Source organism: Muscardinus avellanarius (assembly GCF_963383645.1).
Source record: "Muscardinus avellanarius genome assembly, chromosome: 1".
In the NCBI taxonomy this organism is placed as follows: Eukaryota; Metazoa; Chordata; class Mammalia; order Rodentia; family Gliridae; genus Muscardinus; species Muscardinus avellanarius.
The window spans coordinates 113,438,518-113,454,237 of NC_137786.1; the positions used below are offsets into that span (position 1 = coordinate 113,438,518).

At 40.3% G+C, this 15,720-nt stretch overlaps 1 protein-coding gene across 1 annotated transcript in view; it reads right to left on the bottom strand.

The window, feature by feature from the left end:
• Nucleotides 1-15,720, bottom strand: part of SPOCK1 (SPARC (osteonectin), cwcv and kazal like domains proteoglycan 1) — a gene marked incomplete at both ends in the record, with an annotated part of 559,572 nt that overhangs the window by 314,816 nt on the left and 229,036 nt on the right. The window lies entirely within an intron of this gene.

The following is a 15,720-nucleotide window of genomic DNA, read 5'->3' on the forward strand; positions in this document are numbered from 1 at the left end:
AAGATAGGAGAAAGAAATCAAAGAGATAAAAATAAAGAAAGAACAAAAAAACTATTTTTGTTTGCAGATCCTTTACATTGAAGACTCAATAAACACACCCAGAAGATTTCTAGTGCTGATAAGTAGTTATATCAAAGTAGCAAAATACAAAATCAACTTACAAAAATCATTAGCATTACTTTACACCAATCATGAATCTACTGAAAAAGAAAAACAGTAAACAATTCCACTCACAATAACCTCAAAAAGATAACATTTAGAAATAAATTTAACCAAAGAGGTGAAAGACCTATAATTAATTTTATAAGTTTTTAAGAAAGAATTTGAAGAAGATTTTAGAGGATGGAAAGACCTCCCATGCTCTTGGATAATCAAAGAGGCCATCCTACCAAAGCTATCAACCTACTCAATGCAATCCCCATCAAATACCATCCTCATTTTTCACAGACCTAGAAAAATCAGTTATAAAATTCACATGGGAAAACAAAAACAGAATAGTCAAAGCAAACCTCAGCAATAAGAACCATGCTGGAGGCTCCACAATAATCTGACTTCAAAGTATACTACAAAGTATATAATAGTAGCAAGGCGTGGTGGTACAAGTTTGTAATCCCAGCGTTTGGGAGGCTGAGACAGGAGGATCACACAGGATTAAAGCCAGCCTCAGCTACTTAGTGAGGCTCTTAGCAACTTAGTGAGATCCTGTTTCCAAATAAAATATAAAATAGGTCTGGGAGTATAGCCCAAAGGTAGAAAGCTTCTGGGTTCCAGCCCCAGTACCACCAAAAAAAAAAGTAATAGTAATAAAAACAGTATGGTATTAGCACACAAACAGACCAATGAAACAGAATCTAAGACTGATAAAAGAATAGAAGCCTCTTATCTGTAACCAGTTGACCTTTAATAAAGGTGCCAACGACATACACTAGAAAAAGGACAAGAAATGTTGGGAAAACTGGTTATACATTTGTAAAAAAAATAAAATGGAATTAAACCCTAATCTCTCACCCTGCAAAAAACACAACTCAGGGTTGTTCAAATACCTAAAAATTACACCAGAAACGTTGAAACTCCTAGAATAGGGCATAGGACCAACACTCCAACATATGGGTACAGGTATAAACTTCCTCAATAACACCCAGAAGTTCAGAAAATTAAAATGAGAATTAATGACTGGAATAGTATTAAATTAAAAAGCTTATGCATAGCAAAGGAAACCATAAAGACTCTACAGAGAGAACCTAAAGAATGGGGGAAGATCTTTACCACCCACCCATCTGACAAAAGTCTAATATCTAAAATATATAAAGACTTTAAAAACTTAACACTAATAAAACACTTAAAAAGTGAGCAACCTAACTGAATAGACTCTTTCCAAAAGAAGAAATATAAATGGCCAACAAAAAAGTTCATTATCTTTAGCAATCAGGGAAATACAAAATAAGACTACACTGAAATTTCATCTCACTCCAATCAGGATAGCAATCATCAAGAACACAAAAAATAATGAATGCAGGCAAGGATGTAAAAAAAAAAAGGAACTTTATTACACTGTGAGTAGGACTGCAAACTAGTACAGCTGCCTGGAAGTCACTGTGGTTTCTCAGAAGGTTGAAAAAAGAACTACCATATGACCCAGCAATAGCGCTCCTAGGCTTCCCAAAGGAAATGAAATCAGAATATTATAATAATACTTGCATATCTATGTTCATAGCAGCAAAATTTGCAACAGCCAAATTATAGAACCAGTCTAAGTGTCTATCAATGGATGAGTGGGTCACAAAACTTTGGTATATAAACACAACAAAATTTTACTCAGCCATAAAGAAGAACACAATCACACCATTTGCAAGAAAATGGATGGAACTTGATAATATTTTATACCAAGTGAATATAGGACATCTCAAAGAGTGAGTAGATGTATGTTATCTCTTATATGTGGGTGTTGTGTGCACTGGGCACTGAAATGACTGACCTCAGATGCTCTGCACCCACTGCTGCCTGGTGGTGCAGGTGCCCACCACCTGTTTCTGGTCCCACTGGGGCTGAGGTGGCACCAGGTGAACAGGGTGTAGCTAGGAAGTCAGAACCTGGTGAGGGGACTGCCTACACACCTAGAAAAGAAACCCTCTGCCCCAGCATCATGTGAGGTCTGGGTAACCACTGTGGGACTCTCTTGCACAGTTCAGAGCATCTAAAAGCATTCTGGCCTCTGCTCTCCAGTTGCCAGTAGCAACCTCCTACCCCAACAGTGATAACCAAAAGCGTCTGCAGACATAGCCAAATGTTCTTTAGGGAAGAAAAGTCTCCCCCATGTTCTAGACAAAGAAGGGTGTTGTAAACCTAACACAGGCTTCAAAGCCAAAAGGACCAGAGTTCAAATCCCTTTTGATCAGCACACCAACCAGGGGACCTTGGGAAAGGCACTCTTTTCTCTTACTTATTTAAAAATTTGAGAAGTTCATATTAAATCTTTAAAATGACAACATACAGAATTGTACAAAGCAAAAAGTAAAGTCCTTTATGACCTTCCCAGCCCATTCCTCAGAGATAATTGTTAACAACTTGGTGTTGATTCAGATGTTTTATATGCAAATAAAAGCATTCCTTAGATGTATACATATATAAACATTTTGTTTTACATAAAGAGAAATATATTATACATACTATATTGCATTTTTATACTCATATTATGAATACTTTTCCAGATGACTACATAGGAATGTCCTCAACCTTTTTTAGAGTCACTTAGTGTTCTACTCTCAGAAATGGAACTCTGATTGACAGTTATAAAACAAGCACACTCTTTTTACAGAGTTGTTACAAGTCCTAGCTAATATTATGTATGCACACTCGTAGTTTTAAAGAGTATATATGACTGGAGTATTGACATGGAGTGTGTGCTCAATAAATGGTACTTTATTATTCAGCAATCACCAACTAAGCACTTACTTTGTGTCTAGTCCCATGCTGACCCTGAAAATACAGTAGCACACAAGATATAAGCCTGCTTCCAAAGAGATCATCTAGTGAAAGAATCAAAGAGTAAGTGACTCTTTAAAATTATTACAAAGTAGATGCATAACATTTATGACTGATCAAAAATTGTTAAAACGCAACTGTGTGATGATGCCAAACAGATTATTGGGAGAGGTCAAAGCTAAGAAATGTCTAGTCATTAGAAAGGCTTCCTCAATTTAGAAAAGGTATGTAAACTGAGACCCCAAGTTGAGTTGCACAGGCCATGTGAAGAGACCCAGGAATGTATTAAGCTAGAGGAACAGATTATGTGAATACAAGCTATTCACTAATCATAACATAACTCATAACCAAACTGTCAAATAGCTAAGAGATAAGAGATCCATAACCGGCTTTCTTAATTACAATTTTCTTCCCCTCCCCATCCCCACTATCTGAAAAGTTATACCAGCATTTAGTACATTTGTAGAATCAAATGCATGAAAAAAGTATGGTTCTTAAAAAGTGAAATGGAAGAGAAAGGTTGAAAATGGAGTTGTGAACATAGAAAAGCCACTGAGAATATTCTACAGAGGAGTTTCTACAGTGGGGTGCATCAAACAGCTGGCATTATCGTCCTGTTTCCCTGATGTGGAATCCTTGAGCCTGACTGTCCCTGGAGGAGAAACAGCCCTTCCCTTTCTACTCCAGGGAAATCCAACTCAGTGTTGGTCAGAAGTAAATACTAGGTACATAGTTCCCAAATACAATGCAACCCCTCTTTATTTGAGAGTTGTAGGGCCTTTTCTTGGTGCCTAAGATGACATAAACCACATTTAATTCAACATGCATTTCGGGTTTCCCAAAAAAACAGGAGCTAAGACAGGTGACAGAAATTTGAAGGAGTGAACACTAAGGATAGCAGCATGGGATTTATAGATGTGGCTCCACCCTTTACTGCTAAAAAAGAGCCCACTGGCAGATACCGGGCTTTCCCTGAAGACAGAGACCAGGCTAATCTATTTCTCCAGGGCCTCAGTGGGTTCTCTGTAAAGAGAATGGTTTCCCATATCCTTCTTTATTTACATTCCCTGATGGGAACAACTGAACATACACAAACATTCCATTCCCAGTAGAACACACCAATCTCTGCATGAGTCTCACACTAAGAAACTGCATGGCATTTGGAAATTTATACCTTTATCTGTAGCTCAAGCAAACAAAACACAGCAATGGGGTCATTTATTTTCCTGCTATTCTAGCCAAAGACAATAGTTTGCGTTCTGAGGAATAGGTTAGTTGTAAATTCATAAAATTGAAGCTCTAAACTGACTAGATATATTACTTTTCTTGGCTAGGAACATATAATAATTCAGCTATTTTTCTATCTCCCTTGCATTTGCAATGAATGAGACTTTGACTGTATACTTGCACCCCATTTACTGGTTAGTCTTGCAAAACTGCACAGACACCACTTTGGTAAACTAATGTGTATCATGTGGTAGCTAGGCAGGTTGTTGGAGAAATTCTATGAGAAATCTCTTCCTAAAATAAATTATCACCTCTCAACAGATCTGCTATCTCCCAGAACTACATCAACTCAAGGACAGAAGCAATGTCAGTGGTATTCCTCTCCCATCCAATGCTCAATTCCCATATGGCTGACCTTACAAGCGCACATCCCAGGGATGGGACTCAGTCTCTTCCATGGAAGCCAATCATGTCCCTACTGGTCTTGGGCTATGAAAATGCCATACTTAGATGAACCAAAAATCTATCCCTTCACAACTCACACCCACTGGTTCCAGAGCTAATGCTGGGAGTCAAACATCCCCAATGCCCTCACCGTTTGTGGCATTACAAAAACTAAGCATGGCTACTGCATCTGTACTGTGCTGACTGATACTAGACCTGCCTAACTCTCAGGGTTTGAGCATCCACCCCACCCCTTAAACTATGCACAAAGCCCTGGGAACCTCTTCAGGATGAAGACATCTAAGCCTTGCTATGAAAGCGGAAAAATGAGTGTTAACCCCTAATCTGACAGTAAAATTTGATCATTCAAAGTGGGAATTTCTCCACTAGCCTAATTACCAATAGAAAATACAACTCAGGATCAACCTCACTAAAAGCAAAAATAATTATTAGCATATCCTGTCAACATTTATGTGGCTTGTATCCAAAAATTATATTTTCCCTAAGGGTATTTTCATAAGTAATTTATTTATCTTAGTTGGATCACTGAGAAGAAAATTGGCTTAAAAGTAGTTATTCTGTGAGTTTCTATTGAGATTTTTTAATGACTGTTTCCTAACATTTGCTTCAAAAACTCTAAAATAATAATCCTAATCTGCACTACTGTTTTGTATCCAAACTCTTCTACAAAAAAAATTGTGAATTGCACATACCCCTAACACATTTGCAAAAAGGGAGTGGAAAGTATATGTATGTGCGAGAGAAGATTTCCCATCCGCATGACACTAGGAGGCTGCAGGTAACAGCACTGTAACTGTCCAGGCCACGTCTATAGGGGAGGATGTTCATGTCTGTCAGCACCCATATGCCTGTGGGTTTCAACTAACACACAGTCTTGGCACAAAATAAAGTGGCCATGCACTCAGATATTACCATTCTTGTCTGGGTTCTGAGTGTGTGACCAAGAAGGAGACTGGCTCTGCCTGCAACCTGGATGAAAACATAAGAACCATTTTATCCAATTAATTGTAAGCACAGATCATCTGAACTCCTCATTCTTGCCAGGAAATCCAGAACTCTTTGTTCCCATGTAAACAGTTACCAGAAACAAAACAGAGTATTCCCTGATGGAGGTGCAGGCCGGTCATTCTTCCTGCCAATTTTACCCCATCTCAAGCTAGAACTTTAGAAACCTGTGTACTCAGTATTACTGGATTAATTTGCAGAACTCTACTTTGGCTAAGCATTGCTGTACACTGAGAGACTGTGGAGGAGGATCTCATCCTCTGTCAGGTACTGGCACAAACAAGGCCCACCTTGACCTCCCAAGGTTCTACCCTTGGGAGAAACCCTGGGGGAAAGGGTCTTTGGTGTCAGGATGGGAACACCTCGGGTTACCTGATCACAGCCTTGTTTTCCCATCACAGGGCCCTGTGCTTCACCCCTTGCTTTGATTGTTAGCAAGTCCCTGTGCTGAGTTCTTGAAGTACACAGAAAGCTCCTGTGCCTCCTTCTGGGTGCTATATTTATTGTAACTTTATTTTTTACATTCAAAGATTGCCATATATTTGCTCTATCATTTGATACTTATATATGTCTCTAAGTTACGTTTTGGTGAATGAAGCAGCGAAAAGAAATTTTAAAAATAAAGATATGTGAGGCTGTCATGCATTTGCTTACAGATCTGAGAATAATTGACATTACAAGTAAGCTCCTGCTAGAAAATGATGCCTTCCCTGAAGTAGGTTTAGGAAAGGAAGGCAAACCCATCAATGGTCTTGAAGTGAGGGAGGTAAAGTTGGTGGATGGAACAGAGTGCCAGGTGAGGGCTCATTGAGATAGGGAGAAGGGGCTATCCCTGGATAAATCCAGGATTAAAATTTCACAGTCGTCCCAGGGGGGCTCAGAGGACAATTTTTTCCTCTAATTGGAGATATTTCTTCTCTTGAAAAAGACTGTATCTGACATTTTCTACCTCCTCTGACCCCCTTCTGGCAGTATCTTTGGAGTTAGAGAAGAGTAGGGGCCTCATGGAGCAATCTATACCCTCCCATCCTCTGATGATCAGCAACTCCTGGCCAGCCTACAGGGCCTAGCACTGCCCAGCTATCCTGAGAGAAAGAAAGCAGCCCTACCCATCTGTACTCCCAGATCAAACAGGATCTAGGTTTCTGATGTATGTTTCTAAATCCCAAAAGCACATTCTGTGTGAATCTTACACAAAGGAGAATGTACATGTGTGTGTGTGTGTGTGTGTGTGTGTGTGTGTGTGTGTGCATGTGCATGCATGTGTGTGCACACACACATGAGAAAAGGCACTGGGTCTGTTTCCCTCTTCTTAAGACTAAATCTATCCAAAAGTGATGCGGGAAGCCACATGTAAACAGCAGGCACAATCCAGCACTCTGCCCAGTGCAGGAGCTCAGCATCCAGACTCCTGTGCTTATTTCAAGTGGCAACAGGTCTCCTGGTCTCTGCGCACAATGTGGGCAAAGATGCCTCACACTTAGGTAATGTGTCCCTACGTCAGATAGGCAGTGCTCCGTTTCTCAAGCCACCTAGCTACTGAACATCAGAGAGACTCCAAGGACTTGTCAACCTCCAGGGTACACACAGAGGCCTAAGACATGGTCCAAAGGGTGGCCCTGGGCTTACAGCCCAAAGATACACTGTCCCTCTGCAAGTATTCTTCTAAATGGTTGCTTCACCAACAGTGAACAGTGAAGGTTTCAAACATATAAAAGCATCTCCATTTATTTGTAAGAAATCAGAAGTCCTGGGAATACCTGGCTCACCCTTATGACCACCTCAGCTGAGCTGGGTAATAACTTATCTCAGGAGGAGAGAAGGCAGCACTAGGTATCACAGTGCCCCCTCTCCCCAGGCATCACACCAGGTCTACTAAGCTGTTCATGATCTTGCTCAAGAGTGACTGCGAGGGGCGCATCAGAGGGAGTCTTCAGAGAAATGTTTGATAAAGAGTGTGCGCTATCAGGACCTCATGATACATCTCTCTCTCTCTCTCTCTCTCTCTCTCTCTCTCTCTCTCTTTTAGAAATGGGGATCGACTGAAGTCAGGGATGCTCTACAACACTCAGACCTTTTTATTTTGAAACAAGGTCTCATAAATTTACTGAGGCTGGCTTTGAATTTACAATCCTGCTATCTCAGCCTCCCAAGTACTGGGATTACAGGCATGTCCAATGGTTTCTGACTAAATTGTATGCTCCTTGCATCTCTTAACAAACTTATTTTTAAAAGAAGCCTTGGACTGAATGTTTGTGTCCTCTACATGTTGATATGTTGAAATCCTAATCCCCAAACTGAGCTGGGCAAAGTGGTTCACACTTATGATCCCCATACTTGGGAGGCTGAGACAGGTTCAAGACCAGCCTCAGCAAATTAGCAAGACCCTATTCCAAGATAAATAAAATAGGGCTGGAGGTATACTTCAAAAGTAGAATGCCACTGGTTTCGGTAATTAGTAAATAAATACATACATACATAAATACAAATAAATATCTTGAAGAAGGCATAGGTACAACACTGTAACACATAGGCACAAATAAAAACTTTCTCAGCAAGACCCCAATGGCACAAGAAACTAAAAGGTAGATCAATATGTGGGACTACATTATACTGAAGAGCTTCTGTACAGCAAAGGAAACTATCAAGAACCTCAAACGAGAGCCAACAGAATGGAAGACTTTTGCCACCTACTCCTCCAATAGAGGACCGATATCTAGACTATACAGAGAACTCAAGAAACGCAGTACTAAGAAAACACATAACCCAATAAAAAATGGGCAAGTGAACTAAATAGACACTTCATGAAACAAGAAATTTAAATGACCAATAAAACACATGAAAAATGCTCAACATCATTAGCAATTAGGGAGATGCAAATCAAAACTACCCTGAGATTTCACCTAACTTCAACTAGAATGGCAATTATTCAAAACACAAACAACAGCAAATGCTGGTGAGGATGTGGAGAAATGGGAACTCTAATACATTGTTGGTAGGATTGCAAATTAATGTATCCACTTTCGAAAACTGTATGGAGGATTCTTAGAAAAATGGAAACGAACTTACCATATGATCCAGCAATACCGCTTCTGAGTATCTACCCAAAAGAATGGAAACTCAACTACCAAACTAATGCATGTGTATCTATGTCCACAGATGCACAATTCTCCATTGCCAAACTATGGAACCAGCCAAGATGTCCATCAACAGATGAATAGATTACAGAACTATGGGATATGTACATAAGAGAATTTTACTCAGTCATAAAGAAAATCAGAATTATGTCAATTACAGGGAAATGGATGGAACTGGAGAACATTATGCTAAGTAAAATCCATCACAAAAAATAAGAAATCAGTTGTTCTCCCTAATATGCAAAAGCTAGGGTGAAAAATGGGTCATAGGAGGAACTTTAGATGAAGAAGGAGATACTGTAGATGAGCAAATAAGGTGACCTACCTGAGGGGATGGAAAAGGAAGGAGGGAAATTCTCTAATGTTCATGATGTACATTAACAAATATATCAAAGTCAATCATTAAGCCAAACATGAGAAGGAGAGAGGGGGAGGAAATGGGGCAGAAATTGGGTAAGGGCTAATTGGGTGATGTGTGCATGTATGACTCTACCATCTTGTATTCCATTAAGATGCTTGACTACAATGCACCAATATAAATAAATAAATAAATAAATAAATAAATAAATAAATAGGAGCCCAACAAATTCTCTGACTCTTTTCTCCACACAATGAAACAGAAGATCTGAAACCCAGAACCCAACCATGCTGCCACCTTGATATCAGACTTACAGCAGTTTCTCCTACTTTTTATAAAGCTAATACTACATTTTATGAGTGTGGGGAAAGGCAATAAAAATCCATTTAAAATAGATTTGATCATGCCAAAGGAACTTTTAAAACACAATGAGAGAAAGCCACAACACCCCATAATTGCAAGGTGAATATAATTGCCCTCATGATTCTCTATTACTCCATTCAAAAGGTGTGATACAAGCCACGGTGACTTTTTTTTCTAAGGGCAAACAGGTTCCTGGAGACTCTGAGGGCCAGAGAGAAGCCAAAACAGAACCACACAGCCACTGGGGCACTCAGTGAGAAAATGGGCCTGATGAAGCCAAGTGTACCGGGGAGAAGTCCGGTTGTGTTAAGGATGTCCACACATCCGCTCTGTAGCCCTTTGCAAACATGATAGTGTTAGTCTTCAAAAGGCCTTGCAGCAGGTCTCATCAGCCTCACTCCATAGATGAGAAAGTGCAAGCCAGGTAAATCCAACTAGTCATGTAACCAACAAGGGAATGGGAGAACAGGACCAACCCAGAGCACATTAAACTTGGCTCTATACTCACAGCAAGTCTGTGAGAAGAGAAATTACCTCCTACTTTGGCCCTTTTGCTATTTATTCTAAGCCCTCCTTTTATCCTGATGGTTAAGAGCTCCATTTAATGCCACTAGTTTTATCAAAGTTATATCCACACCTCATTAGTTGACCCCGATCTCTAAAATGAGAGCATTAAGCATCAACATTTTTCATTTTTCCTTTCCTTATTAAAAAAATGCACACAGAAACCCATGCTGCCAATGTAACACCATGGGTCTCAGGAACCAGTTAGTCTACCCCTTCATGTCAGAGATGGGCAAATGGAAGTCAAAAAGGGCCATGTGCTTTACCCATTTCAAGAGCGGCAGAACCATGTCCCACCTGGGCACTCCTCCTGGGATACCATCTTTCCAGGCTCAGGGCTTGATGCAAGAGTATGTTTTAGAAATCCTAAGTAGAGGCAGCCCCAACAGTAAAACAAACAGAGATAATGTAAGTGTTCATCAATGGGGGATAATTACATAAACTGTAGTATATTAGAAGAATATCACAATGTAAAGGAATCAGCAAGGATTCATGAGAAAAATGTTAGAGAAGTAAATAATTTCTACTGCAAAACATGTAATTCAGTGTAACACTGCTTGTGGACATACATAGAGGACATACAAGTATCAGAACCAGAACAGAAAATCAAATTAATGACCTGGTCACTTTAGGGAAAAGAAGGTGAGAAACAATATCATGAGGTAACAACCATCGGAGTTCAATCCTATGTTTTATTTTTCTAAAATAAGCAGACAGGCACAAGCAGGCAAAGATGAAAGAAGAAACTTTTAACTTGATCTAGCTTCAAAGAATACACTGAGTTAAAGCAAGAGCACACCAATATTTGAATTAGTAGTTTTCTGTTTCTTCCTTGCCAGAATTGGGTTAGAACATTTAAAAATCAGTTTTCCCAACATTTTACAAACAGTAGCAATCTTATTGTCAGAATCGGGGAGAGAAGTGGATTTGGCTGGAAAGGGGTTTGGATATCAAGGGCAGGGCCTCCATGCCTGAGGACAGTTGTTGTCATAGGGAACACATCTTCCCCAAGTTCCATGGAAAAGTAGAACGTAGCAAGGAGACATCGATCCTACCAAACATGAGGGAGAGAAGAAAAAATGATTAAGATGCATCCCACAATGCAGGACAGCTGCCTCTGAAAATAAACAGCTCCAGGGACCTCAGACAGTGAATAGATTTGTAAAAAACAAACACAAAAACAAAAAAAAACAAACAAAAAAAATTTCAAGGAAGGCCCTATGAATGCAAATCAGAGGATCTTTGGGGATGAGGTTAAATTCCACATCAAGAGGATCATACAGTAACTCAAACCTATTAAGCCTATCATGTAAAATTTCAGATTAATCTAAAGGGAAATAAAATTTTCTTCTGAAGAATAATTGTAAGCCTGGCATGGAATCCTAGTACTTCGGAAACTGATGCAGAAGGATCACAGGTTCAGGGATAGTCTCAGCATGTAGTGAGTCCTTGTTTCAAAATAAAAATAAAAAGGGCTGGGGTGTAGCTCAGAGGTAAAATGCCTTGGGTTCAATTTACAGTGCTAAAAACAAAGCAAATGAGCAATTTTACAAATAAGCCACCTTAACTTCACACACCGCCTTAAATCTCTGGAAAAGCGACAGTGTTGTGGTAGTCCACTGGCTCTCACATCAAGGCTGAGTTATAGCCAAAGAATATGACACCATCACAGCTACAATGGAGCCATCACTTTCACACTCAAGGGCTTATGGGTTCCTAGATTACCCACACTCTCCCCTTCCTCCCACCCACCTCTGCTCTGCTCCCCACCCCATGGGTCCCAGGGCTTGCATGCACTACACACCTGTGTGAGGTGGAGGATGGATATCTTAGAGACATCTAGCTGGGTCTAGTGAGACAAGAGGAGTCTTTCTTAGTGCTGATGCTATTACCCAGAACATGGGTTTAAACATCAAGTATTTGATAACCATTAGTGGGATGGATGGATGGATGGATGGATGGATGGATGGATGGATGAACAAATGGATGAACAAAATCATAAGAGCCTGAACCTCCTCACCTCTGCTAATGGGGATCTGGGATGTAGTATCCAGTGCCACCTCTATAGCAAGACAGGCCAGCACAAATTAGCCCTGAGAATTAAGAGCATCACCAACTGTGAGGGCCACTAGAAAAAAGCAAAACGTAAGAGGAAAAGAAGAACTTGAAGAGGAAAGGGAAGCCACAGGGAGAGCCTCCAGAGAGGAAGATCAGGGAACAAAAAGATAGCTACCTGCTAAAGCAACACTTACAAGCACTTGCAATATGCCAAGCAAATTAAACCATTTAACCTTCTCAATCCATTACTGAAAGGACCATTACTGTATTTCTAGATGGAAAGACCTCAAATCAAAGAGGTTAAGGTACTTGCCCAGAATCACACAGTTGGTAACTGTCAGCCGAGTTCTTAACCTAAGAGGATCTGACTCTATGCCCCAAGACCCCAGACTGCACTAACCAAAGGGCACTACACAGAATACACTACCTCCTCCTGGAATCTGGGAGGTGGGCTTGAAAACACAGATGTCACAACAGGTGGTGAAAGGCCATGGTAGAGACTGGGTGAACTTTTTTACTGAATGATTTCTCAGTGCTTTTAACTTGTTAATGAGCACTGTGAATAAGCAACAGAGGGGTAATGTTCCTCATTACCTGTCAAGGGGCTGGGATGAGTTTACACTTCTAGAAGCACTGCTCTGGTTGAGCTCCCAGCTTGGCTTGGGACAAGTGGAGGCAAGGTGCTACCAGAGTGAGGGCAGAGGCAACTGAAAATGATAATCCCTCCAGTGTTCAGTACCTCCTGCAGAGGTCCATGCTAAGCCTCCATTTTTCTTCTGGTCTGTGCAAGACAGGAAACCAAACTGCATTCACCCAGGGCTCTCTCCAACTGTGCAGCCTGCCCAGGCTCTCTGCAGGAAGTCTTTCTTCATGAATGTCACAAGGAAAATTTCTCACCCGAGTAAATAATTGTTCCCTCTAATTTTGAACTCCTCTCCATCCCTCTGTGAAGAGGAGATTTGGCATGGAATCATTAGGAGAAAAAAAAAGATGTACTTCATTACCCTAATCTCAGAAAGAACCCTCTTTGAAAAGCCTAAAGTGAATAGCTATTATCCTCCACTGATGAGACATTAATTATTAACTTAAAGATAACAAGGTAAGAAATCCAAGTCTCATTTCAGAGCACCAGGTAAGCAAGGCCCTTTGCTCCTAACTGCCTTAGAGTCCCTTATATGATAATTAGTGCTAACTTCATGAAGCACTGTTGGGCAAAGTTCAGTAAATATTTCTAATCAGAGAGCAATTACAGCTCAGTAACTATTTTGAATATTTCTTGAGTCTCCTAACTATTCACACCAACACCTAAAACAGTCAGAAGTGGCAAGGGCCTTTCAAAGATCAAGCTAGAGAGCTAGATTGGAAAGCCTGACCACCAGAGACCAAGGCTTTAAAGCAACGAAGGAGGGCATGAAGATTTTACCCAAGGGTTCTAGAGGAATAATATCATTTGGCAAATAAGGCAGGGGTTCCTCATCTCAGCAACTGAACAATCAAGCAGAATCCTCTAAAATATTGCCCTCATCATGTCACTTTCCTGGCTCAAGAACTTTCAATGGCTTCCATTGCCAAGAAAACAAAGCTCAAAATTGCTAGGTGGGTATGGAATTCTCTTTACAGCCTACCTCAAATCATCTTTCTGACTACACTATTCTAGAATTCCCCAATTTTCCCCTTCATTCCCCTACTCTCCCTAGACCTCAAGGCCAGTCTACATCACCTACATCATGAAAACCCTTCCACTTGCATCCCAGCACATAGCTGTCCTTTGAAACTCTGAAAATGTTTTCATCGAGTTCTGTTTCTACAAAGTTTCCTCTTCCCTGCCCAGAACTGCAAACCTGCCTTCACTACACTGAATTCCTTTTCTCCTTAGGAGGGGAAATGACTTATTTCTACTGCTGACAGCTTCCACTGGAGTCCAGCAATTCTCCTATTTCTGGGAAGATGAAATGCTCCACATCGTCCATATTTGTGGCTTATATTTCACCAAGTGGTGTCAGTGCTGATATAGTAACCACCCAGCTTTAACTGAGTGGCGTGCAGTATAATTGATGACGTCTGCTGGAGCTGATATTTAAAGTGAAGGCTATTTTCAGCTCTGCCCACTCTCCTTGTGGCTCACTATAGAAATAGCCAATACCAGCTACACCTGAGGAACAAAGTCAGGCCACTTGGCTATGCCTCCAATTATACCCCATAAAGTCATGAGGTTTTCTGGGAAGATTGATCTGAGTAGACCCACTTTTCAAGCTTGCATAGCTAGTAAAGGAAAGCAGGGTGGGGCTCAGTGTAATATATTCACCATTATACTCCTATGATAGAGGGAAAAAACCACATTGTTTGGATCTTTTACATATACCCATTTCAATACCACATTCTTTTTGGTCCTAAAGCTTCTGTGTAAATCCCAAACCAAGTGAAGTAATCATTTACATCCCAAAGTGGCAAATGATGCCACCTTCATCTATTTCCTTTTCCATTGTACATTAGGAAAAAGAAAACTGTCTTCACTTAGTATTTATTTATTTGTTTGCAAGCCTTAGAAAAGAAAGATCTGATGATTATATGATCCTTGTAGGACAGAAACTATTTCCAATATTAGCTAAAAACCAGAAAAATAAGTTCACTATAACTATCAGTTGAGTCACCTTTGCAAGTAAAATCTGCTAAGGACATAACAGAAGGGCTTGTTTATCAGGCACAGACAAGGAACTTGTTCAGCATATGTAAGTATTCTTCATAAGTAAAGTTTTATATTTTCAATAAAAGTTCTTAAACGTTGATCATCTTTTGAAAGGCAAATTCCTACCTTAAATTATTAAAACCTTCAGACATTGTAATGTGAATTGTTGTGATGGTTTAGTTTTTGATGGAATTGTAAAGGAGGCCCTGGAATGTATAGCCCAGAGAGCCTCCCAAGAGGAGTTTACCTGTGCACCCTGTTTCCTTTGCACACACTAAATCTCAGCCACATTCCACTGCAACTGTGCACTGCTTTGTCTCCCGGTTCTTCATGCTGAGGTGGCACCAGAGCTCTCTGGCTCTCTTCTCAGAACCTGGCCTAGTGCTTGTACAATCAGTGGGAGCTCAGTAAACACCTGAGAGTGACTGAATGAATGCATGCATGGATGAACAAAACACTGCACTACTCGAAGGCATTAGAGTATGTGAATATTTTGAAAGCAGTTCTGTTAATAAGAAAATCAGAGTCTATAGGGAGTGATCCATCATGGGGACAAAGCAGAGGGCACTAAGATGGCACCATGCACTACACAACATGCCGTGGCTCCCTTCAGGTTCACTGCCATAATTATGCCAAACATTAGAGCCATGGTTGAAGCTCATTCTCAGAAGTATCAGCTCTTTGAGAACTGGTAGGTAGTATTTTTCCTCTTAGTCTCAATATTAATTACATATATATAGTTGAACTATCATAATTTTTAGCAGCAGGATCTTTGTCAAGAACAGCTACACACAACAATGGGGCCAGGGCATGATTCATGGTGGGCCTTTGCCATGTTAAATAACTCACCTGAGGACACAGTGCATAAGTTACAG